This window comes from Aquarana catesbeiana, linkage group LG11 (assembly GCF_042186555.1).
Source record: "Aquarana catesbeiana isolate 2022-GZ linkage group LG11, ASM4218655v1, whole genome shotgun sequence".
In the NCBI taxonomy this organism is placed as follows: Eukaryota; Metazoa; Chordata; class Amphibia; order Anura; family Ranidae; genus Aquarana; species Aquarana catesbeiana.
Window position 1 is genome coordinate 93729350 of NC_133334.1, and position 27033 is coordinate 93756382.

The window sequence follows — 27033 nt, forward strand, 5'->3', positions numbered from 1 at the left end:
CCCAGGAAAAGCCAAATTTGGAAGATGCACACAAATAGCCGAATGTCAACATGTGCTAGCTGCCATCATGGGGGATCAAGGGACATGTTTTGGGGGTGCAACCCCTTCCTCTCAGCTACTTTATTATTGAGGAAGGGGTTGCACCCCCAAAACGCGTCCATTGATCTCCCGTGATGGCAGATAGCACATGTTAACACACTGTGTGCATCTTCAAAATTTGGCTTTACTCCAATTTGTCAAAAAATGTAAAAAAATTGTAGCACACCAAAAAACAAAGCTATTTGGAGGGGTTTTAAACTCTCCCTAAAACATCAATGATGTTCTTATTTTTTTGAAGAACATCATTGATGTTTTTCTTGATGTTTTCCAAGTCCCTCTTACACCCCATGATCTCCCCGATTAGGATCTGTGCACTTTCTGAGGTGAAAGGATCTGGATCCACAACATCACGATCACCTAAAAAGATAGAAACCAAAAAAAAACATGTATTATAAATATGCCGGCATCCATCTCTTACCTGAGCCTGTGGTCACAGACACTCACCTGTTGTGGTGCCAATTTCCACCACGTCTTCCTCCTCCTGCTCTCTTTGTCTTGGGTGGATTTCCCCTTCTTCCAGAGGTGGGGGGTCTGGTCTCCTCGGATGAGGGGTGTCCTCCGAGTCTTTTCTCCCCTATGTAAAAAAAAATGGTATACTTAGCACACAGATATTTGATGTCAGAACTATAAATATGAAACATTGTTTGGAAATGGGGTACAATTTTTTTTGTGGGCAGAGTTCCAAGATGTAGCATTTTTCTTGTCCTTTGTCAAGCTTGGATACTTTACCTGTCTTGTACAAGCTTCACAGATGAAGACAGCCCTATAGTATACACTGGAGCACCGGTGTGAGCCCCCTAATAAAAAGGGTGTTAGTTTCAGACAAGTAGGCCCTAAAAAATGTGGCCAAATGCATATGGCCAAAACCATGGTGTTTTCTAGGCCGAACGAACAATGTTTGATACGAACAAATAATGTGCCCATGAACATGAAAGTTGCCATTTTAAACTGAACAACAGTTAAGAAAAGCACATGGAACAGCACGAACGTAATAAAAATAAAGAATAGGAACACAGCACAACTACTTACTTTTTTGCAACACTCTCTGGATCTTTCTGTACTGCTCGTGCTATCTTAATTTGAGGTCCGACCACCGCTTCCTGAGCTGATCTTTCGATCGTCGTACCCCGAAATTCCGTTGCAGACTCTTGACTACTTTCACCATTATCTTGGCCTTTCGGACATTGGGGTTGGGGTAAGCTCCATACTTTCCATCATAGTCGGCCCTCTTCAGGATGTCGACCATCGCCAACATCTCCCCAAAGGACATATTTGATGCCTTATATCGTCTCTTCCGGGATCAGGACGTTTCAGGCTCCGGGCTTTCCTCCTCCTCCTCCTCGTTGGTGTAATTATCAGACACCTGCTCTGTCTCCGCCATGTGCTCTTCCCCACTGCGACGAATGAGAAGGGGCGGGGAATAGACTAGAAAGAACGTCAGGGGCGGGCGGAGTTTCACGCATGCGCAGTGTCTATAAAGCGTAACACGCGTGCGTAGTACGTACGATCTGTGATCGGAGGAAGGAGTAACGGAGGTGCCGATGGTGATAGCGAAGGTAAGATTTAACATTGGGCCTATAATACTTCTAGATTGAGGCCTGTATTTGCACAAGTTCAGAAGACTTTAGGCTGACATTAGGGTTTGTCTTGTGTTGTGTCTTGCAGTGAAAATGGATTTCTTGAAAGATAAGGACTTTATGCCAATCTTCATTGATATGTTCAGGGAGCTGCCTTGTCTGTGGCAGATAAACCACCCTGAATATAAGAACCAAACAAAGAGGAAGGCAGCGCTGGATAATTTGCTGCAATTTGTGAAGTCAGTGATCCCCACAGCAGACATCATCTATTTGAAGGTTCTAATTGGTGGCCTGAGGAGCACTTATCTAAGGGAGCGCAAGAAGGTCCAGGATTCCCAGAGATCAGGAGCTGCAGATGACATCTATGTCCCCAGGCTCTGGTACTATGACAGGCTGCATTTTCTGGCAGGTCAGACTGAACTCAGGCCAGCACTCTCCACTCTTCCTTCCATGCTTCCTTCCCCCCCAGCTGAGGCTTCTGACGCCCAACCTGGGCCTTCCAGGCAGCAACATGTGGAGGAGCCCAGATTGAGCCAGGTATAGCATTCCTCTAAATATTTCTGGTTGTCCAATCAATGATGTTAACTAGATGTTAGATTGGAGTACTAATAATTTCTGATTGTGATTGATGAAGCAGAAACTAAAACCATGTCCCTTTTTCATACACAGGGAAGTCTCAGCCAGGAGGTGGCCGGGCCAAGCAGGCTGCCTGATATCCAGGTCCCTTCCCTACACCTTCAAAGACAAAGTGCCAGGAAGAGGAGTAACTTGGAGGAGGCTGCCATAGGCCTCTTTTGGAAGGCTACAGAGGCCCTGAGAAACCCCCACACTGTGGAGGAGGACTTTGCTGGCATACCTTCCTGCAAAATGATGCAGATGGAGGAGGGCCAACGACTCCTGTGTGAGTTCCTAATTTTGGAAGCTCTCAATAAGGGGTTGAGGGGCCAAATAACATGTGCTACCCACATTTGTGACCTCACACATGGTCCTCCTCCTCCTCCTCCTCCTACTCCTCCTCCTCCAGGTCCTACTCCTCCTCCTGCCACATCTCCAACACCAGAGCCACAGCCGGGAAGGAAGCGTGGAAAGAAGACCAGAGAGTGATGGCCCTGGGTTCAGTCTGGTCTGGCAAAATATGCAGGCTCTTGTAGTACCACAGCCTGGGGACACAGATGTCATCTGCTGCTTTCCAGATCTCTGGGACTTCTGGACCAGACTGCACTCCCTTAGATAAGGACTCCTCAGGCCACCAATTTTGCTGGAAAATAATTGATGTCTGCCCTGGGGGTCAAAGGCTTCGCCAATTTCTGCTGTTTCTCCAGCGTTGCCTCCCTCTTTGTTTGGTTCTGAGCCCTTAAAGGAATTTTTTTTGCAATTATACTTGCCTATGTGTGTTTTCCTTTAAAAAGGACAGTTTTTTTGTGAGGAGGCAGGTACATTTCAAAAATACAATGTGAAATTAACAAGAGACACCAACACCAAACAATCTCCTTGAGATTAAATAATACAAGATAATAATGGTGTTGTGGTAACTTGACACACAAAACACACACAAAAATATTATGGAGTAAAACACAAAATAAGAAAATAAAAAAAACAGCCTTGAAAAAAATACAAACCCCCCCAAAAAAAAAAAAACAGCCTTGAAAAAAAAAAAATTATTTAAAAACAACCAAAAAGAAATTTGGTCAGATGTGACAAATCAAAATATATTGAGGGAATCCCGATAAATAATAAAGAAAGAAGTTTGTGAGAAGTCTGTGTGAATATGAGCAGCAAAACTACTTCATTCTTCTCACATTATGAAGATGAACAGAGTACGCTGTATTAAACTATTTAAAACATTGCAGCGTGACGAAATTGCTGTATCCATTCCGAACGCTAATTTTACCAGACCGAGCTGTTCCGTCTCGGAATTTCTTCTGAGCATGCGTGGCACTTTGTGCGTCGGAACTGGCCACACACGGTCGGAATTGACGCAATCGGATTTTGTTGTCGGAAAATTTTATAGCCTGCTCTCAAACGTTGTGTGTCGGAAAATCCAATGGAAAAAGTCCGATGGAGCCCACACACGGTCGGAATGTCCGACAACACGCTCCGATCACACGTTTTCCGTCGGAAAATCCGACCGTGTGCATGGGGCATTAGAGGTGGATTCAGTTTACATATATTTTACAATTTAAGTGGCAGCTCCAATAGGGTCGTCATATTTATTTTTAGTGCAGAGATGGTAATACAGGTTTGGGCGGTACTTTTTTGACCTGTTTGCCTACAGTTTACAATATCTTGCAACCATTCAATTTTTGGTCTATCGCCTCCATTTTTGATCTTATCTCCCCTATTTCTTTCCTCATAGGTCCCAAAAGGTTGCCCATCAGCACCTGTATGTCCTACTTCGTGGGGAGAGCCTGAATCATTTGTCTAAGATCCTGCTCTCCTCCCAATTCCCTCATATCTGTGCCCGTTAAAGTTGTAAGGCATACCTGAGGGTTATCAGCAAACATCTTCTGGGGTGAGGTAAGCAGTGTAGTTGATACTAAGGCAGACAGTCCTCTCTGGTCCGTTACTCTCAGCCACTAGTGTGAGTACCTCCGCCGTGCACTGAGTCTGTTCCAGCCGTATGATATGTGCTGGTATGCTGTGTGGGACCGTAGCAATACCTGCAACGTTATCCACTCTGACCTCAGTGCTCCCTCCAGTGTCTTTTTTCGTGCGGTAGCGGATAGTGCAGGAGTGGGTGGGAGTATGTACTGCTCCTATCTTCCGCCCATGTCCCGGCATGAGCCGCTTGCTCTTCCCGGTCTCTGCGCTTGTGTGGAGAGCACTGTTTGAGTCTCGGGCACCACTCACAGGTGTCTCACTCCGCCATGCTCAGTCAACACCCCCCCCCCGGAAACGGAAGTCATCCCAGCTTCATACTGCCTTTCCTTTGTGTGGTTGCCTTTTCAGACTGCCTCTGTGCAGCTGGTGTCCCTTCTCCTGTGCCACCATTTTGAAAATGTATGTCCTCCTGCGCATGTACAAGATGGAGCGTGTGACATCAGCACCTCAGCTTGTGAATGCTGTGTACAACATCACACTCATCTGTTTAAAAAAAAACTAAAAAAAAAAAAACCTTCCCCCAAGATCTCATGAGATCTAGGAAGAAAGATCTTTTTTTTTTTTTTTTTTTTAACTGCAAATGAATTTAATGCCATATGGCACATGCACGAGATGAAGTACTTCATGCTTGGGTACAGGATCTCCCTGAAGGCACTATGGACATTGCTTTCCCAGGCAGCATCTATTCGGCCAGGGGTATGTCAATAATGCCTTCAGGGGAACCAGGAAATGGATGCAAAAAAGGTAAGCAAAGTAAAAAAAAAGTGTGTGTGTGTTTTTATTTTTTTTATTTCAATCAATATTAGATGATTTCACAACAGCATACAGTTATGCATACAGATGTGAATTTTAGTAAAAGGGGGGAAAGTCCCCTTTCGGGAAATCTATATTATACCAATGTATATCCAAAAGTGGTGTGCAGCATTAGTATTTTTATTGGTTTTGATGTTGGAAAGATAATCCCTAACCCAGTCATATGAGCGTCTTGTGGTTTTCACCACATACTGTTTTTTACAAGTTGTGCAAGAAATCACATAAATGACACATCTAGTCTGGCAGTTTACTAATTGTCTAATATTAACAAACAACCATTTAAAAAGTTTGGACACAATTGGGATCTCTCCATAATAACCAAATGGGTAGAATGGGTAAATCCACATCTAAGCATTCCAACAGTGTCCAAACATGTACACAATCATCTCTTTGGTTGAAACAGACTGGGGGATAAGATACTACCACAAGTGGATGTTTTTTAGCTGCAGACTATACACCTGGATATACAGTGCCTTGCAAAAGTATTCAGCCCCCTTGGCTTTTTACCTATTTTGTTACATTACAGCCTTTAGCTCAATGATTTTTTAATCTGAATTATATGTGATGGATCGGAACACAATAGTCTAAGTTGGTTAAGTAAAATTAAAAAAATATATACATAAAACTATTTTTCAGTAATAAAAAACTGATAATTGGCATGTGCGTATGTATTCACCCTCTTTGTTATGAAGCCCATAAAAAGCTCTGGTGCAACCAATTACCTTCAGAAGTCACATAATTAGTGAAATGATGTCCACCTGTGTGCAATCTAAGTGTCACATGATCTGTCATTACATATACACACCTTTTTGAAAGGCCCCAGAGGCTGCAACACCTAAGCAAGAGGCACCACTAACCAAACACTGCCATGAAGACCAAGGAACTCTCCAAACAAGTAAGGGACAATGTTGTTGAGAATTACAAGTCAGGGTTAGGTTATAAAAAAATATCCAAATATTTGATGATCCCTAGGAGCACCATCAAATGTATCATAACCAAATGAAAAGAACATGGCACAACAGTAAACCTGCCAAAAGACCGCCGCACACCAAAACTCACGGACCAGGCAAGGAGGGCAATAATCAAAGAAAACGCTATGTCTGGCACAAACCCAACACATCTCATCACCCAAAGAACACCATCCCCACAGTGAAACATGGTGGTGGCAGCATCATGCTGTGGGGATGTTTTTCAGCAGTCGGGACTGGGAAACTGGTCAGAGTTGAGGGAAAGATGGATGGTGCTAAATACAGGGATATTCTTGAGCAAAACCTGTACCACCCTGTGTGTGATTTGAGGCTAGGACAAAGGTTCACCTTCCAGCAGGACAATGACCCCAAACACACTGCTAAAGCAACACTTGAGTGGTTTAAGGGGAAACATGTAAATGTGTTGGAATGGCCTAGTCAAAGCCCAGACCTCAATCCAATAGAAAATCTGTGGTCAGACTTAAAGATTGCTGTTCACAAGCGCAAACCATCCAACTTGAAGGAGCTGGAGCAGGTTTGCAAGGAGGAATGGGCAAAAATCCCAGTAGTAAGATGTGGCAAGCTCATAGAGACTTATCCAAAGCGACTTGGAGCTGTGATAGCCTCAGAAGGTGGGTCTACAAGGTATTGACTTTAGGGGGTGAATAGTTATGCACATTGACTTTTTCTGTTATTTTGTCCTATTTGTTGTTTGCTTCACAATAAAAAAATAAAAACATCTTCAAAGTTGTGGGCATGTTCTGTAAATTGAATGATGCAAATCCTCAAACAATCCATGTTAATTCCAGATTGTGAGGCAACAAAACACGAAAAATGCCAAGGGGGGGGGGGGAGGGGGTGAATACTTTTGCAAGGCACTGTAAGATCCTATTTAAATCTGGATTGCCTTTTAATAATGGTAAACATCTGAAAATTATTTGTTTTACCTCAATGAATTCTAAACTGAACTAAGTATTATAGTAGAAGGACTGTTGATCTTCTGAGGAATCAGTCATATCTAGATAAATAAATTGAACCAGTTGTTTGTCATATATAAATTAAAGTTTATAGTGTTGTCCAAATACCTACAAAATCGCTTACCGCTAGATCTTGGTGTACAACAAATTTCAGATTTTTGATGTATTAAAAGAAAAATTTCACTTGTTCGCTGAAGGGGTTGACATTCCCAAAGACGTGACGCTCCTCCCACCAACCCATATAAAGGTTAACATGCATAGGAGAAAACTTTGCCCCTGTGAAAGTGCCTTGCCTCAGGAGATAGTATACCCCATAAAAGAAAAAAAAAATATTATGAGATGTGAAACAATAAAAAGTTTTCACTCTCCAAAATGAAATGCTTTGAATTCACAGAATACTCGGTATAGTGGTCTAAGTGATTAGGAAATTCTGTTTGTTTTTTGCTCTGCAATTGCTTAGAAATGTCTAGTGATTTTGCCAGGTCCCCTTTAAACTTTTTTAAGTGACCATAGCAAACATGGAAGCATGTACCGTAGGGTTGCCACCTTTTCGTCAAGCCAAAACCAAACTCTTATGGCCCGTACACACGATCCGAATATCATACAACTGATTGTACGACTGTTCTCGCTTAATAGTCGCAAGTAGAAATTGAATAGCTAAATAAAGTCACGAAAATTCTCGTACGGCAGACAAAAAAATTGGAAGTGATGTCATGTGTTGTAATGTATTTGTATTGTTTTTTCTGACGACAACTATACAGACTAAACAAAAATCGTATGATCTGGAATCGTACGAGGAAAATTTTCATGTATGTCCGATCGAATAATATCGGATGAACGGTCGTGTTTGGCTGTCGAAAGTAGTGTACACACGATCTGAATATCGTATGATTCTTCCTCGGACGTCCGTTTTCGTACGATATTCAGATCATGTGTACGGGCCATAAAGCAGCGCACGCCAATTTTTTTATTTTTTTTTTGTAGTACATTAAATTCATCACCTCTGTACAAAGCAATGCACAGCAATTTTGTTATGTAGTATACACTATACATATATTTTTGTGATTAAATAGCATTTCTAATCATATGGAATTAATCACAAGAATCTCCCTTTTACATCAGAGTCAACAGAGTTTCCCTTTAGATATGAATCTGCAGCGTTCCCTTTTACATCTGAATGCACAGGGTTTGTTCCCCTTTACATCTGATTCTGAAGGAGAGGAGTGTGGAAGGTATGATGGAGGCAGTATGTACAGGACAGGAGTGCAGAGGGGATGATGCGGGCAGTATGTACAGGAGAGGAGTGCGGAGGGGATGATGGGGACAGTATGTACAGGAGAGGAGTGCGGATGGGATGATGGGGGCAGTATGTACAGGAAAGGAGTGCAGAGGGGATGATGGAGGCAGTATGTACAGGAAAGGAGTGCAGAGGGGATGATGGGGGCAGTATGTACAGGAGAGGAGTGCGGAGGGGGATGATGAGGGCAGTATGTACAGTAGAGGAGTGCGCAGGTGATGATGGGGGCATTATGTACAGGAGAGGAGTGCGGAGAGGGATGATGGGGGCAGTATGTACAGGAGAGGAGTGCGCAGGGGATGATGGGGGCAGTATGTACAGGAGAGCAGTGCGGAGGGGATGATGGGGGCAGTATGTACAATAGAGGAGTGCGTATGGGATGATGGGGGCATTATGTACAGGAGAGGAGTGCGGAGGGGGATGTTGGGAAGATAAGGAAAGGAAAGTGACTATGGAATAATGTCCCTCAGCTGGATGAAGTGGTCTGGGGGTGATATAAGCTGGGGGAAGTTGGGGGCTGAGAAGTGGTTAGATAGTAATGTCTATAATCAAAAAAAGCTCTTCTACTCATCTCCTAATATATACAGCAATAAATCAGACAGCAGTACTATTCAATGAAAACAATCTGTTATAAACTGTAAGCACATATATAAATGTGTATATATATATATATATATATATATATATATATATATATATATATATATATATATAAAATCCATCACTCAGTATGTACTGTACAGATGATGTGAAGGTAATGTATGACAAGTCATATATTATAACCCGATGTTATCCAAGCTCTGTACAATCAGAAGTGTATACTCATCACATATATATAGGGTTACATGAATGGTCACACATTACTTTCACATTATCTAGTCTGAGTGATTGGTGGAGGTTTGTATAGACATGTGTGCTGCTCAGGCGGTATCTGTCAGCTGTGATTGCACACTCCCCCCTCCCCCATACACTCACTATCTTGGTATCTTGTCTGATTCTCCTGTCACCTTAACCCTTCACTGCATCACCTGCAATACAAATACTCCTAAACTTTGCAGCTTTACTTTCTAGGAGACTTTTCTCAGAAAAAAAAAAATCAGCTCACCTCCTCTCTTCCTTCTCCGCCTCCCGATTCTCTCAGCACTCCGCACTGGTGATTGGAGGAGGGGGGGGGGGGTTGAGTCAGAGATACCAGAGACTGTGCAGGAGACTGGAGGAAGGAGGGGGACAGAAAGGAGCTTTGGATTCCAGCACACACCGCAGGCACAGTGTACTTATTTAAAAGCAATGCCGCTACCGCTGTCTCACAGTGACAGGTGTGCCGATGGTCTCTTCCTGTTTTGGGCTGAATCATGTGCCCGGGTTACAGGCAGTACAAAACCCGGGCACATGATTCAAGAACCGGACTGTCCGGGTGAATCCCGGACAGGTGGCAACCCTAAATTGTACCGCCATGATCAGTTTGCACATCTGTGCTTCTTTGGAGACACAGGATGCTGTGCCGACTCACAGTATGTCTGTATCTCTTGAAGTCAGTCCACCCCTGTTTAGCCTTGCTGAGTTGATTGACAGTGGCTCCTAGCAGAAGCCTCACTGTTAAAACAGCAGCTGATCACAGCAAATACAATGCCCTTTGCAGAGCTGGCAAGACACTATGCTGCTTCTGCAACACATTGAGTAACCTGGGGATTACAGGAAATATTGACACTTGTGGTTTCATTATTTGGAGACCAGATCTGTCTAATTCATGGCAGCATTTCTATGGTTAGCAGATACACCTAATCTTGACAAATCAATCTATGAATAAATCTATTTATAAAAACCATGGCTCTGCCATGTGTGATGTCAGAACTGCATGTTTGTTTGCTAAACAGGCACACCCAGACTATGAGAAAGGTATGTGAAGGAAGGCTGTGCAGTCACATGGTTGCCTAATAAATTATCATAAAAGGTACAAAATGTTTATTTTTAAAATAAGTGAAGGTGATTAAGGTTTACAATTAATATATTCTACAGTATTTACATTTTATTTTTCTGTATTCTATTTACATGTATTTTACCATCAGTGGCCTTATAGGGCATGAAACCCATTTGGTCTGTATCTACTAAAAATCTATAACTTTTGCTAGCCTAGTGGCCAACATTTTGGTTTGCCTTGCAAACGTATTCACCCCCCTTGGCATTTTCCGTGTTTTGTTGCCTCACAACCTGGAATTAACATGAATTGTTTGAGGATTTGCATCATTTAATTTACAGAACACGCCCACAACTTTGAAGATGCTTTTATTTTTTTATTGTGAAGCAAACAACAAATAGGACAAAATAACAGAAAAAGTCAATGTGCATAACTATTCACCCCCTAAAGTCAATACTTTGTAGAGCCACCTTCTGCAGCTATCACAGCTCTAAGTCGCTTTCGATAAGTCTCTATGAGCTTGCCACATCTTACCACTGTGATTTTTGCCCATTCCTCCTTGCAAAACTGCTCCAGCTCCTTCAAGTTGGATGGTTTGTGCTTGTGAACAGCAATCTTTAAGTCTGACCACAGATTTTCCTATTGGATTGGGGTCCGGGCTTTGACTAGGCCATTCCAACACATTTACATGTTTCCCCTTAAACCACTCAAGTGTTGCTTTAGCAGTGAGTTTGGGGTCATTGTCCTGCTGGAAGGTGAACCTTTGTCCTAGCCTCAAATCACACACAGGGTGGTACAGGTTTTGCTCAAGAATATCCCTGTATTTAGCACCATCCATCTTTCCCTCAACTCTGACCAGTTTCCCAGTCCCGACTGCTGAAAAACATACCCACAGCATGATGCTGCCACCACCATGTTTCACTGTGGGGATGGTGTTCTTTGGGTGATGAGATGTGTTGGGTTTGCGCCAGACATAGCGTTTTCTTTGATGGCCAAAAAGTTACATTTTAGTCTCATCAGACCTGAGCATCTTCCTCCATACATTTTGGGAGTCTTCCACATGCCTTTTTGCAAACTCAAAATGTGCCATTTTGGTTTTTTGCTGAAAGTAATGGCTTTCTTATGGCCACTCTGCCATAAAGCCCAATCTATGGAGGATACGGCTTATTGTCGTCCTGTGTACATGTACTCCACTCTCTGCTGTGGAACTCTGCAGCTCCTCCAGGGTTACCTTAGGACTCTGTGCTGCCTCTCTGATTATTGCCCTCCTTGCCCGGTCCTTGAGTTTTGGTGTGCGGCGGTCTCTTGGCAGGTTTACTTTTGTGCCATGTTCTTTCCATTTGGTTATGATAGATTTGGTATCATCAAAGATTTGGATATTTTTTTTATAACCTAACCCTGACTTGTACTTCTCAACAACATTGTCCCTTACTTGTTTGGAGTGTTCCTTGGTCTTCATGGCAGTGTTTGGTTAGTGGTGCCTCTTGCTTAGGTGTTGCAGCCTCTGGGGCCTTTCAGAAAGGTGTGTATATGTAATGACAGATCATGTGACACTTAGTTTGCACACAGGTGGACATCATTTCACTAATTATGTGACTTCTGAAGGTAATTGGTTGCACCAGAACTTTTTATGGGCTTCATAACAAAAGGGGTGAATACATACGCGCATGCCAATTATCATTTTTTTATTTCTAAAAAATAGTTTTATGTATATATTTTTTTATTTTACTTCACCAACTTAGACTATTGTGTTCTGATCCATCACCAATAATTAAAAAAAACATTGAACTAAAGGCTGTAATGACTTTCGAACGAATGGACTTGCCTACACACGATCACAAGTCCGACGGATTCATACGTGATGATGTACGATCGGACTAAAATAAGGAAGTTCATAGCCAGTAGCCAATAGCTGCCCTAGGGTCGGTTTTCCTCTGACGGACTAGCATACAGATGAATGGATTTTTCGACTGGACTCGAATCCATCGGAAAGATTTCAAACATGTTTTAAATCTAAAGTCTGTCTGATTTTCGACCGAAAAAAGTCAGCTGCAGGTCCGATGAAGCCCACACACGGTTGGATTGTTGGATTGTCTGACAGATTTGTTCCGTCGGACCAGTCTGGTCTAAAAGTCCGCCCGTGTGTACACGGCATAAGATCAAGAATTGTATTTGCCACTTGAATCAGTCAGGACTTTAAATGGGTTTCCTGAAAAAATAGGACATGCAATCCACGTGATGATAGGTCTTCAAACATGAATGAAAGCTTAAACCTAAAGCTTAAGCCTCTTATACATAAGAAAATATGTTTTACAGGTTCCAGCATAGTAAGGGTCTAAAATGATTTGTCAGGAGGCAAGCATATAGTTTGTCATGAGTTAGAGGGTCCATGAGCATAGCAATAGTATCAACAAGTCATGATAGTCAACAAGCTAGTTTCACATGGCCGTAATGAATAAGTACATCCATTAAACAATCTACAACCAGACATGAATACAGAAAAAAAATGACATAGAAAAAAGAAATTAAAATAAACTTGCTACTGCTTCAAAAACAGGGCAACTAGAAGCATGTGAAGAAGCTTCTACTCAAAATAATTCCCTGCCATAGACCAAGAGCTGTACATTACCATTTGGTACTGGTTCAAATGTATGCCTAGAGAACCGCTTTAACAATAATTGCTGTACACAAGTAAAGTCTCTGACATAACAATGATGGCTTGTAAAGAAAAAAAATACCTGTTCAAAGACGCAGAATATATAGAGTGGCTATAAAAAGTGTACACATCCCTGTTAAAATGTCAGGTTTCTGTGATGTAATAAAATGAGAGAAAAACAAATAATTTTAGAACTTTTTCCACCTTTAATGTGACCTATAAACTGTACAACTCAATTGAAAAACAAACTGAAATCTTTCAAGGGGGGGAGTAAAACTAAAAAACTAAAATGTGTTTGCATAAGTTTGTACACCCTCTTATAACTGGGGATGTAGCTGTGTTCAGAACTAAGCAATCATATTCAAACTCATGTTAAATAGGTGTCAGTACACACCAGCCATCATTTAAAGTGCCTCTGATTAACCCCAAATAAAGTTTAGATGTTCTAGTCGGTCTTTCCTGACATTTTTTTAGGAGCATCCTACAACAAAACCCATGGCCTGCAGACAGCTTCTAAAAAATCAGAGGGATCTCATTGTTAAAAGGTATCAGTCAGGAGAAGGGTACAAAAGAATCTTTAAGGCATTAGATATACCACGGAACACAGTGAAGACAGTCATCATCAAGTAGAGAAAATATGGCACAACAGTGACATTACCAAGAACTGGACATCCCTCCAAAATTGATGAAAAGATGAGAAGAAAACTGGTCAAGGAGGCTGCCAAGAAGCCTACAGCAACATTAAAGGAGTACTGGCTGTGTGGTATATATGACAACAATCTCCCCTGTTCTTCATATGTCTGGGCTATGGGGTAGAGTGGCAAGATGGAAGCCTTTTCTTTCAAATAAAAACATCCAAGCCCAGCCAGATTTTGCAAAAACACATCTGAAGTCTCCCAAAAGCATGTGGGAAAATGTATTTAGGTCTGATGAAGCCAAGGTTGACATTTTTAGCCATAATTCCAAAGGATATATTTGGTGCTAAAACAACACTGCACATCACCAAAAGAACACCATACCCACCGTGAAGCATGGTGGTGGCAGCATCGTGCTTTGGGGCTGTTTTTCTTCAGCTGAAACAGGGTCTTAGTCACGGTAGAGGGAATTATGAACAGTTCCAAATACCAATCAATATTGCCACAAAACTCTCAGGCTTCGGCTAGAACGCTGAACATGATGAGGAACTTAATCGTTCAACATGGCAACGACCCAAAGCATACATCCCAATCAACAAAGGAATGGCTTCACTAGAAGAAGATTAAAGTTTTGGAATGGCCCAGCCAGAGCCCAGACCTGAATCGGAGTGGAAATCTGACAGGTTTGGAGTGTTTTTGCAAAGAAGAGTGGGCAAATATTGGCAAGCCAAGATGTGCCAAGCTGATAGACACATACCCAAAAAGACTGAGTGCTGTAATAAAATCAATAGGTGCTTCAACAAAGGATTGGTTTAACCACTTCAATACCAGGCACTTATACACCTTCCTGCCCAAGCCAATTTTCAGCTTTCTGCGCTGTCGCTGTTTAAATGACAATTGCTACACTGTACCCAAACTGAATTGTTATCATTTTTTTCCCACAAATAGAGCTTTCCTTTGGTGGTATTTTATCATCTCTGCGGTTTTTATTTTTTGCTAAACAAATAAAAAAAGAAAGTGATACTGGCTGTTGTGTCCCTAATAGATAAGGCACCTCATCCCGAAGATAAATTACAGAGGGGAACAACGGTGGAGGGATTATAGCAGTGCCGATCACAAAATAATATATAATTCTATATAAATCTATATTAAAAAGTGTCAAATTTTATTACAATGAATTAAAAAGAAGCAATAGCACTATATATACAGACATATATACAGAAACAAAAATGATGTAGAGGAGCAAGTAGGCAATCTACAAGCCGAAAAGATGGTGACCAGTATGGTGATAACAGGTCACTTCTTCCCTACTAGTTTCACCAAGGCATTGGCTTCATCAGGGGAATAGAATAGAAGAGAGTACATACATTGCTCTGAAAAAAGAAATAAAAAGCACTGATTCATGGAAATGAAAAATCATATCAGACAGATGCGTATTAATGAATGATAAGGCAGCATGATAATATATGTCCAGACCCCTTCCCCGACGTAGTCACACCAACAGCCCCTCACATATAGTTGGCTCTTCTTGCGTTCCATCGCCTTAATATCCTCCCCTTTTCCGCAATTGACGTTCCACCTCCCTTTTGATCCCTCCACCTTCTTCGGGATCTACACAGGGAACTTTCCTGTTTCAAACTCTTTACATAATAATAAACTTTGATTTTTGTTTTTTATCATAACTTTGGTAATTTAAAATATTTCCTTACCTTTTTTTATGTTCTGTTTATTGTGTTATACGTTTGAATAATTTTTTGCATTGTTGATCACATTACTGTATTATACTTTATAGTATTTCTGTTACCTAGTTGTACACTGTTATCATCTTATTAAGATATGATGCTTGGATATATTGGATGATTTGGTACGTGCTAGAATTGTCATATATATTGGAGCATTGCATGGCTTCTCCTGTCCGTCCCGTTCTCCTTGTTTGCTCCACTGGTTCTTCACTTTTCCCTGTTCTATTTCTCCCAACCTACCCTGATTCCCATCTACGCATGGTTTGTTGCTGGTCCACCCTTGGGGGGCACTTTGGTCTATGGCCTTTGGCTATATGGACACCCAAGGGCTTGGTGTCTACGACATTAAGCCCGCCCCTCAGCCTCCGCTCGCCCCGTAGCTTTCCCTGTGTATATCTGCCACTTTTTACATCCTCCTATTGGTTATGGCAGACGTTCTGTCAGACGTTCTGTCCCTCCCACCGTTGGGGGCTTTGATTTGTCACGCCCACCTTTGACTACGTTGCATGGTCTTTCCTTGCAGTATGGCTTTCATTGTGCATGGCATTCTGGGCATTGTAGGCGTCCAGTCGGCCGCTACTGCACAGGCGCGAAGGCTGTTTTCTGTCCGCTCCCGATTGTCTGGCTTCTTTACCAATCGGATGGGGGGGCCTTATAAGGTCAACACGGTTCATGGTCAGTTGCTGACTTACTGGGGCGCTGAAACACTGTATATCTGAATTAAAGGTAATTTCCTACTGTAGCTCTATCTGGTTGATGCCTATCTCCTTACAGCTGATAGGTACTTTACGTAAATGCTCTCTTTTTCATTTTAGTTACTTTGTTCCATCTTTTCATTGATTAGGTTTGTGACCGCTGTGTGTTTGGACACTTTTGGCCATTTACAACTGACTTTGTCCTTCACCATGGTCTCCTACCTATCTTCATTACTTTAAAGCCTGCTTAGTGACCTGCATTGTACCACACTGCCTCCGGGGTAAGCCTCCTCAGCAATGGATAGGGTTTTTAACCTGTATGCAGTTTATTTAAAGTGGATGTAAACCCAATGTCATCCTTTCTAAACTACTGCCATGGGGGTTATCTATAAGGATATACATGCCTCCTGCATGTATCTTTACCTGTCAAATGTCTCCCCTCTGTCTGTTATTAGACCCGAAAAACTGTATATTCTGTGGGTGGGTCTGTTGTCTGGAGCTCGGTGGGTGGAGTCGTGATGTCAGTAGACTCCCCGCCCACCTCTACACTCCCCTTGTCAATATGCATTTTCTCCTGTTTATTTCTAACACTGAACTTCTGCTGAACTTCTGCTATGATCTTTAACATCCAGTAATAAGACAGGAAAGTAACCACATGACTTCAGCGTGCCAAATCATGCTGAGGTGTGGAACAGCCAATCCTTGCAGAGCTGCTGAAGAAAGAGTGGGGGAGGGAATTTTAAAAATAATGCCTGTGTCTTAGGCTGTCACTCACAGCAAGGGAGAGTATTTGACAAAGTTTTTCTCAGTTTGTCAAGATTTTTCTCACTGAAAAATAAAAGAGGATTGCTCTACAGTATGATATAAAAAAAAAATTTTCGGTTTACATCCACTTTAATTTATCTAATCTTTTTCACATACCACCTTCTCTGATCTTTTTAATTATGTTTTGCTTCTATCTAGCAACCTTCCTTTTAAGTCCATCCAAGCGTATGCCCTTTGCTGGTCGGACCATTTTCCTTGGATAAACACAGCGCCCCTTTTTCTATATATTTTTGAAGACTTTGGTATGTATTGAGGCTATTCAGCTCGTTTTATGACATTGATATGAGCTATTTTGAGCCATTTTGTTTTTATTTTTATTCAATTTTTTTCTTTCTTTTAGTTTTTACTAGGTCTTCCTTTGGCCCCCTACAGCCATAGTGTGGCCGTGTGGGCTTGTTGCCCCCTTCGGTGTTGGACTGCACTGACCCTGCTTTTTGGAGCTACTGGGGTACGTTTGGTTGGTATTTTGGGTTTATGGGACATCCCACTATCTGGGAGGGGCTGTTGGTGTGACTACGTGGGGGAAGGGGCCTGGACATATATTATCATGCTGCCTTATCATTCGTTAATACGCATCTGTCTGATATGATTTTTCATTTCCATGAATCAGTGCTTTTTATCTCTTTTTTTCAGAGCAATGTATGTACTCTCTTGTATTCTATACCCCTGATGAAGCCAATGCCTTGGCAAAACAAGTAGGGAAGAAGAGACCTGTTACCACCATACTGGTCACCATCTTTTCGGCTTGTAGATTGCCTACTTACTCCTCTACATCATTTTTGTTTCTGTATATGTGTCTGTATATATTGTATTATTGCTTCTTTTTAATTCATTGTAATAAAATTTGATACTTTTAAATATAGATCCTGTATTATTTTGTGATCGGCACCGCTATAATCCTTCCACCGTTGTTCCCCTCTGAAATAAAAAAAGACTGAAAATTTTGAAAAAAATAAAAGTTTTTGTTTCTGATTTTTGATTTCGTAATTAAGTAAGTTTTCTCCTTCACTGATGGGCACTGATAAGGCAGCACTGACGGGCACTGATAAGGCGGCACCGATGAGGTGGCACCAATGAGTGGACACTGACAGGCACCGACGATGGGCAATGATATGCGGCACTGATGGGCACTGGTAGGCAGCACTGATGGGTGGCACTGATATGCAGTCCAGTGTGGATGGCCCTGCTGGTGGACCTGGGCGGCATAATGGTGGTCCTGGGCAGGATCCGAGGGGGGGCTGCGCTGATAAACAATCAGCACAGACCTCCCCCCGTTAGGAGAGCCGCCGATCGGCTCTCCTCTACTCGCTTCTGTCAGACGCGAGTGAGGAAAAGCCGATGAACGGCTCTTCCTGTTTACATCGTGATTAGCTGTGATTGGACATGGCTGATCACGTGGTAACACTGACACAGCGCACCACCGATCGCTGTGATGCGCGCCCCCACGGGCGTGCAGCAGCTGTTATCCTGCAGGATGTCATATAACGCCCAGTCAGGATAATGGAACCACCGCCCGGCCGTCATTCTGCTATAGGCCAGGTGGGAAGTGGTTAAGGGTGTGCACACTTATGCAACCATATTATTATTATTTTTTTTTTATTTTCCTCCACCTAAAATATTTCAGTTTGTTTTTCAATTGAGTTGTACAGTTTACAGGTCACATTAAAGATGAAAAAAATTCTGCAATTATTTCTCTTTGTCTCATTTTTTTCACATCACAGAAACCTGACATTTTAATAGGGGTGTGTAGACTTTTTATATCCACTGTACTTTGTGTGTGTGTGTGTGTGTGTGTGTGTGTGTGTGTGTGTATATATATATATATATATATATATATATATATATATATATATATATATAAGGATTGCTGCACTTAAAATTCATTTAAAAATGAAAAAAAGTTACAAGCATGCATAGTTTGCTCCACGACAGTTTCAGGCTAGGTTGTTAGTGCCCTTCCTCAGATAAGAACAAATGCCACAATACAAAAAATCATATACATTTTATACTCATTCAAAAGTGTGGAATCAATCTCTTTATTATTTGATTGAATTAACCATTTAATTATTATCCTTTGCTAAAAAATACCACAATATACAATTGCATGTATTCATTTTATAGAGAGAAGAGTCATCAGGAGAAATCATTCTCCTACATCAATGTCAAATAGGGATATATTCAACATAATCAATTAGAACTTCTTTCCTGAAATAACAAACATCACAAAATGTTACAATCACCAATTAAAGAAATAAATACAGATCAAAACCTTAGTATAACCCTCTTGGACACAAAGGGGGTCATTTACTATAGTGATATACTGCAAAATCCAAAGTTCTCACTGAAGGCTTATATGCAAGTTCTTTGCCATAAAAAGTGTATGGGGACCTGGGTCCTGCCTCAGGAGACATGTATCAATTGTAAAAAATGTTTTTAAAACAGACGTTTTTTCAGGAGCACTGATTTTAATAATGCTTAAAGTGAAACAATAAAAATTAAAAATTCCTTTAAATATCGTGCCTGGGGGGTGTCCTTAGTATACCTGTAAAGTAGCGCATCTTTCCAGTGTTTATTACTGTACCGCAAAAAAATTACATTTCTAAAGAAAAAAATGTCATTTAAAATAGTTTGCGGCTGTAATGAATTGCCGGTTCCCAGGAATATAGAGTAAAAATCTAAATAAAAAATTGGCGTAGACAACACCCATGCGATCCGATTCTGCTGCGGACCAAAAAAAGGGTCCTGTGCGAGTTTGGCTCGAATGCAATACAACTCAACCATACAATCTGTATGGCTGAGTTTGCATCACACAGACATCGCATGTGATTTGCAGTGCGGGGCAAATCATATCCGATGTGGGACAGCACAGCAGTGTGAAACAGCCCTAAGGCCCCTTTCACACTTGTGCGACTTGTCCTGCGACTCCTACATCCATAGACCTCAAGATTTCACTGCCATTGCTTCAAATCACATCAAATTTGCAGCAATAAGTGCTGCAAAATCGCGGGACTTTCAGGTCGCACAAGTTTGAAAGGGGCCTTATGGACCTCAAGTTGTATGAAAAGTCGGCCAAGTGTGAAAGGAAGCTAATGAAATTCATTGATAACACCTTTGAATTAGGCCCCATTTGCACTTCTGCGACCAATGCCTGTGTAATCTTGCGGTATATGGACCTCAAGTCACATCAAAGTCAAACCAAAGTAGTGCAGGGACGAATTAAGCTGGCTTCCAAATTCCGATAAGCCCCCTGCCCTTAGACCCCCACAACCACCAGGCAAGGGTTGTGGGGATGAGGCTCTTGTCCCCATCAACATGTGGACAAGGTGTTTTGGGGGGACCCCAAAGCACCCTCCCCATGTTGAGGGCATGTGGCCTTGTATTGTTCAGGGAGGGCGCTCTCTTGTCCCTCCCTCTTTTCCTGTGGCCTGCCAGGTTGCATGCTCGGATAAGGGTCTGGAATGGATTTTGGGGGTGGCCCCACACCATTTTTTTTTAACTTTTGGCGTGGGGGGTCCCCTTTGGGTCTACCAGTACCAGTGGGTACTACCATGCAGTTTTTTTGCAATTTTTTTTTTTTTGCCTGGAGTTTTTTTTTACTTTCAGTGGGGAAGCCGCTGACAGCTGATGACTCATTGGTTGTTAAGGACACGGCGGCTGGCTTCCCGGCTCCCGCTTAGCAACCAGTTATATACAGTGTTAAAATAATAACCGCAAAACACATCAAAAATTGCATCACAAACGCAACAGTTGCATTTCTGGTGCGGTTCCATTTCCAATCTATTATCCGCAAATCACATGAAAAAAGTCCCCGACCATTTTCAAAAATTGCACTGGCCGCAAAACACATAGATGTGAACTAGTACCATAGGAAACCATGTTAAATGGACTGTAGAGTGTTTCTGCAAACTGCAAAATGCACAAAAAAATGCATAGGTGGGAACCTAGGGTCAGGGCTAGTTCACACTGGAGCGATGCGGGAACCCTGCGAATCCAGTGTGGGTTCCCGCATCGCATACAACTCGCAAGCAGTTCATACTGACATATGCAAACTGCTGGGAGTGTCAATAGAAAGCTAATGACACCTCCAAATCAGTTCACAAATCGCAGAGTGAAGTGCAAATTCAGACAACACCCATGCGATCCGATTTTTCTGCGGACCAAAAAAAGGGTCCTGTGTAGGGATGAGCCAAACACCCCTCTGTTCGGTTACGCACCAGAACATGCGAACAGGCAAAAAATTTGTTTGAACACGCGAACACCGTTAAAGTCTATGGGACATGAACATGAATAATAAAAAGTGCTAATTTTAAAGGATTATATGCAAGTTATTGTCATAAAAAGTGTTTGGGGACCTGGGTCCTGCCCCAGGGGACATGTATCAATGCAAAAAAAGTTTTAAAAATGGCCATTTTTTCGGGAGCAGTGATTTTAATAATGCTTAAAGTGAAACAATAAAAGTGTAATATTCCTTTAAATTTTTGTAGCTGGGGGGTGTCTATAGTATGCCTGTAATGGGGAGCATGTTTCCCGTGTTTAGAACAGTCTGACAGCAAAATGACATTTCAAAGGAAAAAAAGTAATTTAAAACTACTCGCGGCTATTAATGAATTGCCGGTCCAACAATACACATAAAAGTTCATTAATAAAAACGGCATGGGAATTCCCCACAGGGGAATCCCGAACCAAAATTTAAAAAAAAATGACGTGGAGGGTCCCCCTAAATTCCATATCAGGCCCTTCAGGTCTTATATGGATATTAAGGGGAACCCCGGCCAAATTTTTTTTTTAAAATGGCGTGGGGTCCCCCTCAAAATCTATACCAGACCCTTCAGGTCTGGTATGGATTTTAAGGGGAACCCTGCACCAATTTTTTTTTTAAAAATGGCGTGGGGTCCCCCCAAAAATCCATACCAGACCCTTATCCGAGCATGCAACCTGGCAGGCCGCAGGAAAAGAGGGGGGGACGAGAGAGCACCCCCCCTGCTGAACCGTACCAGGCCACATGCCCTCAACATTGGAAGGGTGCTTTGGGGTAGCCCCCCAAAACACCTTGTCCCCATGTTGATGGGGACAAGGGCCTCATCCCCACAACCCTTGCCCGGTGGTTGTGGGGGTCTGCGGGCAAGGGGCTTATCGGAATCTGGAAGCCCCCTTTAACAAGGGGACCCCCAGATCCCAGCCCTCCCCCCTGTGTGAAATGGTAAGGGGGTACAAAAGTACCCCTACCATTTCACAAAAAAAGTGTCAAAAATGTTAAAAATTACAAGAGACAGTTTTTGACAATTCCTTTATTTAAATGCTTCTTCTTTCTTCTATCTTCTATCTTCTTTCTTCTATCTTCTATCTTCCTTCGGTTTCTTCCTCCATCTTCTTCTTCTTCTGGTTCTTCCTCCGGTGTTCTCGTCCGGCATCTTCCTCTGCGGCGTCTTCTTCCCTTCTTCTTTTCGGGCCGCTCCGCATCCACCATGATGAGAGGCTCCCACTGTGTGATGCTTCTCGCCTTCTGACGGTTCTTAAATAATAGAGGGTGGGGCCACCCGGTGACCCCGCCCCCCTCTGATGCACGGAGACTTGACGGGGACTTCTCTGTGGCATTCCCTGTAATGTCAGAGGGGGCGGGGTCACCCGTTACATAACGGGTGACCCCTCCCCCCTCTGATGCCACGGTGAATGCCACAGGGAAGTCCCCTTCAAGTCCCCGTGCGTCAGAGGGGGGCAGGGTCACCGGGTGGCCCCGCCCTCCATTATTAAAGAACCGTCAGAAAACGAGAAGCATCACGCAGCGGGAGCCTCCCATCATGGTGGATGCGGAGCGGCCCAAGAAGAAGAAGGGAAGAAGACGCCACAGAGGAAGATGCCAGACGAGAACACCGGAGGAAGAACCAGAAGAACCAGAAGAAGAAGAAGATGGAGGAAGAAACCAAAGGAATATAGAAGACAGAAGAAAGAAGATAGAAGATAGAAGAAAGAAGAAGCATTTAAATAAAGGAATTGTCAAAAACGGTCTCTTGTCATTTTTAACATTTTTTACACTTTTTTTGTGAAATGGTAGGGGTACCATTTTACACAGGGGGAGGGCCGGGATTTGGGGGTCCCCTTGTTAAAGGGGGCTTCCAGATTCCAATAAGCCCCCCGCCAGCAGACCCCCACAACCACCGGGCAAGGATTGTGGGGATGAGGCCCTTGTCCCCATCAACATGGGGACAAGGTGTTTTGGGGGGCTACCCCAAAGCACCCTCCCAATGTTGAGGGCATGTGGCCTGGTACGGTTCAGGAAGGGGGGGTGCTCTCTCGTCCTCCCCTCTTTTCCTGCGGCCTGCCAGGTTGCGTGCTCAGATAAGGGTCTGGTATGGGTTTTTGGGGGGACCCCACTCCATTTTTTAAAAATTTTTGGCACGGGGTTCCCCTTCCCCTTTCCGGCGAGGTGGAGGAGGTCTGAGTGCCACCGCCATCGTTGCCGGGAACAATAACAACAATAATGGCATCAGCTCGGAGGAGGAGGCCTCGGCCTGGGCTCTGGGCCAACAGCTGAATGGAGGAGGAGGTAGCGGGGAGGAAGAGGAGGTGGAAGTGGAGCTGGACCCGGAGGGCCTGCTGGAGGATGACAAGGAGGACGGAGAGGCCTACCCCGGGGTGAAGGAGATGGCGGCGGTGTTGGGCAGAGGGGTGACCGGCGCCCTCGGTGAGCGGGGAGAGAAGTGATGAGGATGAAGATGATGAGGAGGAGGAGGACGAGGATGGCGGGAAGGCGGTGGAGGGGGACAAGGAGGACTGCACCCTGATCCCGGGAGAAGGAGAAGGTGATGGGCCCTGCCGCTTCGGCCTCCTACCCTCCACCCGGCCCCAGTCCCTTCTCCCCAGCTTGCACTGCTCCTTCCAGGGATCATGGCTACACGAGTTCCTCTGGCTGCACTTCTCCCAGGAGAACGGCCTCATGTCCTGTACCTGGTGTCACTCCAATGAACAGGCCAGACACGACGAGCTCACCAAGGGCACCCGGAGCTACAAGCGGGCCCTACTGGTCCGACACGGACAGACCGCCGAGCACCGGCTCAACGACCCCGCCATACAGGAGTCAGAAAAAAAGAAGGAAGTGCCAGAGACCTACAGTGACTATAGTATAAAGCCAAATGAAAATTCCTACTGTTACCAACTTTTACAAGAACTCAATGACCAGAGGAAAAAGAGCATTCTTTGTGATGTCAATATTGTAGTAAATGGCAAAGTCTTCAGCCCACAAGAATATCCTGGTTGCAGGCAGCGGCTTTTTTAAAACCTTGTATTGTTTTACAAACAAAGAAAGCCGTGACCAAACCACCGTTACTTACTTGGATGTTGTTGCTGTGCATGGTTTTTCAGTCATTTTAGACTTTATGTACTCTGGTAATCTTGTACTCACCAGCCAAAATGCCATAGAAGTGATGACCGTGGCCAGCTATCTCCAGATGACTGAAGTTGTCCAGTCGTGTCGTAATTTCATCAAAGATGCCTTGAATATAAGTATAAAATCTGAAGCTCCGGAGTCCGTTGTTGTAAACTATAACAAAAGGAAGAACAAAGATGGCATTGCTTCCTGGGATCAGAAAGTGGCCAGTTTTTGGGCTACCCGTAATCTTACAAATCTGGCAAGTAACATAAAACTTGAAACAGATGGATTTAGCTTAGAAGATCCTGCAGCTGATAACTTTCAAGCCAATGACTCCACGTGGATTTAGGACAGTTCTCCAGAAGTGACAGAAATTGAGCCCCCAGCTCAGGGAAAGGTATTTGTGTGGAAAGATATGGCTTCAAATTCAGTTGGTTTGCAAGAGGCCAACAAGCCCAGGAGAAAAAAACCAAACCACCAAAAGATTTGAACCCTCCAAACAGTGAACTCCAAGTAGATGGTAACACAATGCTGCAGCAGCATTGTGATATTGATTTCTGGATGATGGTACATATGCACTTCTGCTACCTTTATATTTTACTGTAGAGAGGCCACTTCTCTAATCGTATACATTGGGTGGATAACACACCCGTTTTTATGTCGAGCGGGACACCTGGGTAGGCTGTCTCAGTGGAGGGGCTATCAATGCCCTCCACCCTGCGGACCCCATTTATCCCACCCTTCATTTTTAATCAACCCCCACTGACACACAATCTTGTGTGTTTTTTGGGGGGGCCTCTAGTATGCGCAATTTTATCCCTTTATACTACATTATGGCTAATTTTTAGCCCCGATGCAACCCTCCGAGACAGATGCCCAGTAGGTCGGCCAGACACCCTTACCTTGGCTACCCGCCCTCTTTCCACATGTTTTTACCCAATCATGTGTTATTGTCTTTGGCCCTCCTTAAACTTATATGCATATCATGCAGTTAGGTGTTATGGGTTTGTGTCTCGGTGGGATCATTGCACCGGTCTCTAGGGTATCACCATCCCTAGTTTACCCTAATTAAGCTTTTCAATTATTTTTTTCTATATTGTATCTACCTTTTTTTATGTTTGATCAACTCTTATATTGTTGTTTTCATATTTTGTTTTATGGAGACCTCTGCTTCCCCAGTCTTGGTCCTGGCACGAGCGCCGGCGCGGACTCCTCCCCCTGTGTTCTCCCGCGGCGGCCTAGTGAGGTCCCTGGTGGAGGGATCGGTCTCCCACACAGGACCGCCCCCTCCTCTTGCACCAGCCTTGGCTGGGACTACGTTCCCGTGGCCATGCAGCCGGTGCGCATGCGTGCGCGCGCGATCTCCTCGCGCGCGCGCTGTGTGGAACCTCTGACCCTGTGACGTCATGCGCCGACGTCCCACCGACGCGCGGTGCAGCATCGCAGGGTTGGGAGCTATTTATAGCAGGCTATGCCTGCCAGCCGGACGGTTCGGTCTGCTGCCCTTGGGTGCCTATACCTTAGCCAGCCCAGTGTAAGTCTATGGTAAGTACCTATCCACCCTTCTACCCAAGTCCCATATCCCTGGGCACTAACATCATGTATCTCTAAACTACCGTATTTTACCTTGCAGCTGTCCTAGGCCTAGGTGAATATGCCTTGGTCTGTGTTCGCCCATCGCTTGCAGTCCTTCCTATTACCCTCCCTTCTACCCTATTATGGAACCAGTTTCTGGCAGGGTGTCCCCTTCGGGAGCCCTTCTATGCTTTCACTAGTTCCAGGTACCGTTTGGCCCCTTTTTACCCATATGTTCACAGCTATTCTCCTTCTCACTTCCCCCTCCCCCCTCTTCTTTCTCCCCCCCTCCTTCTTTCCTCCCCCCCTCTCTCCCTCTTCCCCCTTTTCACCTATCCTCCCTCGTTTTTCCCCCCTCTCCTTCTTTCCCCTTTTCTTTTTCTTCCCCCCCCCTGTTTCCCTCCCAATCCCTCACTACCCCTCTTCCCCACTCCCCTATCCCCTTCTCCACCCCCATTCCCCTTCCCTTCCCCAGCCCCATCTCCTCACTTGTGCACCCTTTCACTTATATCATACAACACCTCTATGCCCTTTTCATTATCACCTCCTCTTATTTGGTTGGTCACCTATTGTAATCTTTCACTCTCTACATAATGCGACTTTAATTTTTGGCAATTTCCACAACATTCACCCACCTACCCCCCCTTGTCATCACCTTTCTCCATACTCACCAATTTATGTTTCACTTCTTCCTGTACGTGGCAATTTAGGGTACCTCAATTCTAATATACATTTTATCCTTATTATTCCGTTATTTCGTTAGCTCCCCCAGGTTGCCGTGGGAGATCATTTGTTGGTGTTGGGGCCTTGTGCTTGGGGTCTGCTGGGACCTGGGTAAGCAGATTCCTTCTCTCCCCTCCCCCCCTATCTCCATTATCTATGTGTATGTTTTGATGCTGGAACATAAATTATCTGATCATGTATGTTTGTAAACCTCATATTTTTTTAATTGTCAGGTTCAGACTGTTTAGTCAGAAAAAACTTATCTTCAGATTCCCTCCTGATGAAGCGGATTGTGTCCGCGAAACTAGTCGAGGAATATGATATCTGAGATTTTGTGCTGTACTGTATACTATTGAATCCATTGGTGATATGCCTGTATTTTTATTAAGTGTTTTTGTATTATCATGTTCTGTTCATTGCATCAATAAATGAATTATAATTTTATTATTGTTGCCACTTGGTCTTATGGTTACCCTTAATTACTGTACCGTAATAGTCCAATATACTCCATTTTTTGGTCGCCTGACCGGGGATCAGGCTTCCAACCCCCTTTTGATATTGATTTCTGG

The 27033-nt window shown here is 43.5% G+C and overlaps 1 pseudogene; it reads left to right on the forward strand.

Annotated features, from left to right (window-relative positions):
* Positions 1-27033, forward strand: part of LOC141111712 (zinc finger and BTB domain-containing protein 10 pseudogene) — a 92152-nt pseudogene that overhangs the window by 64321 nt on the left and 798 nt on the right.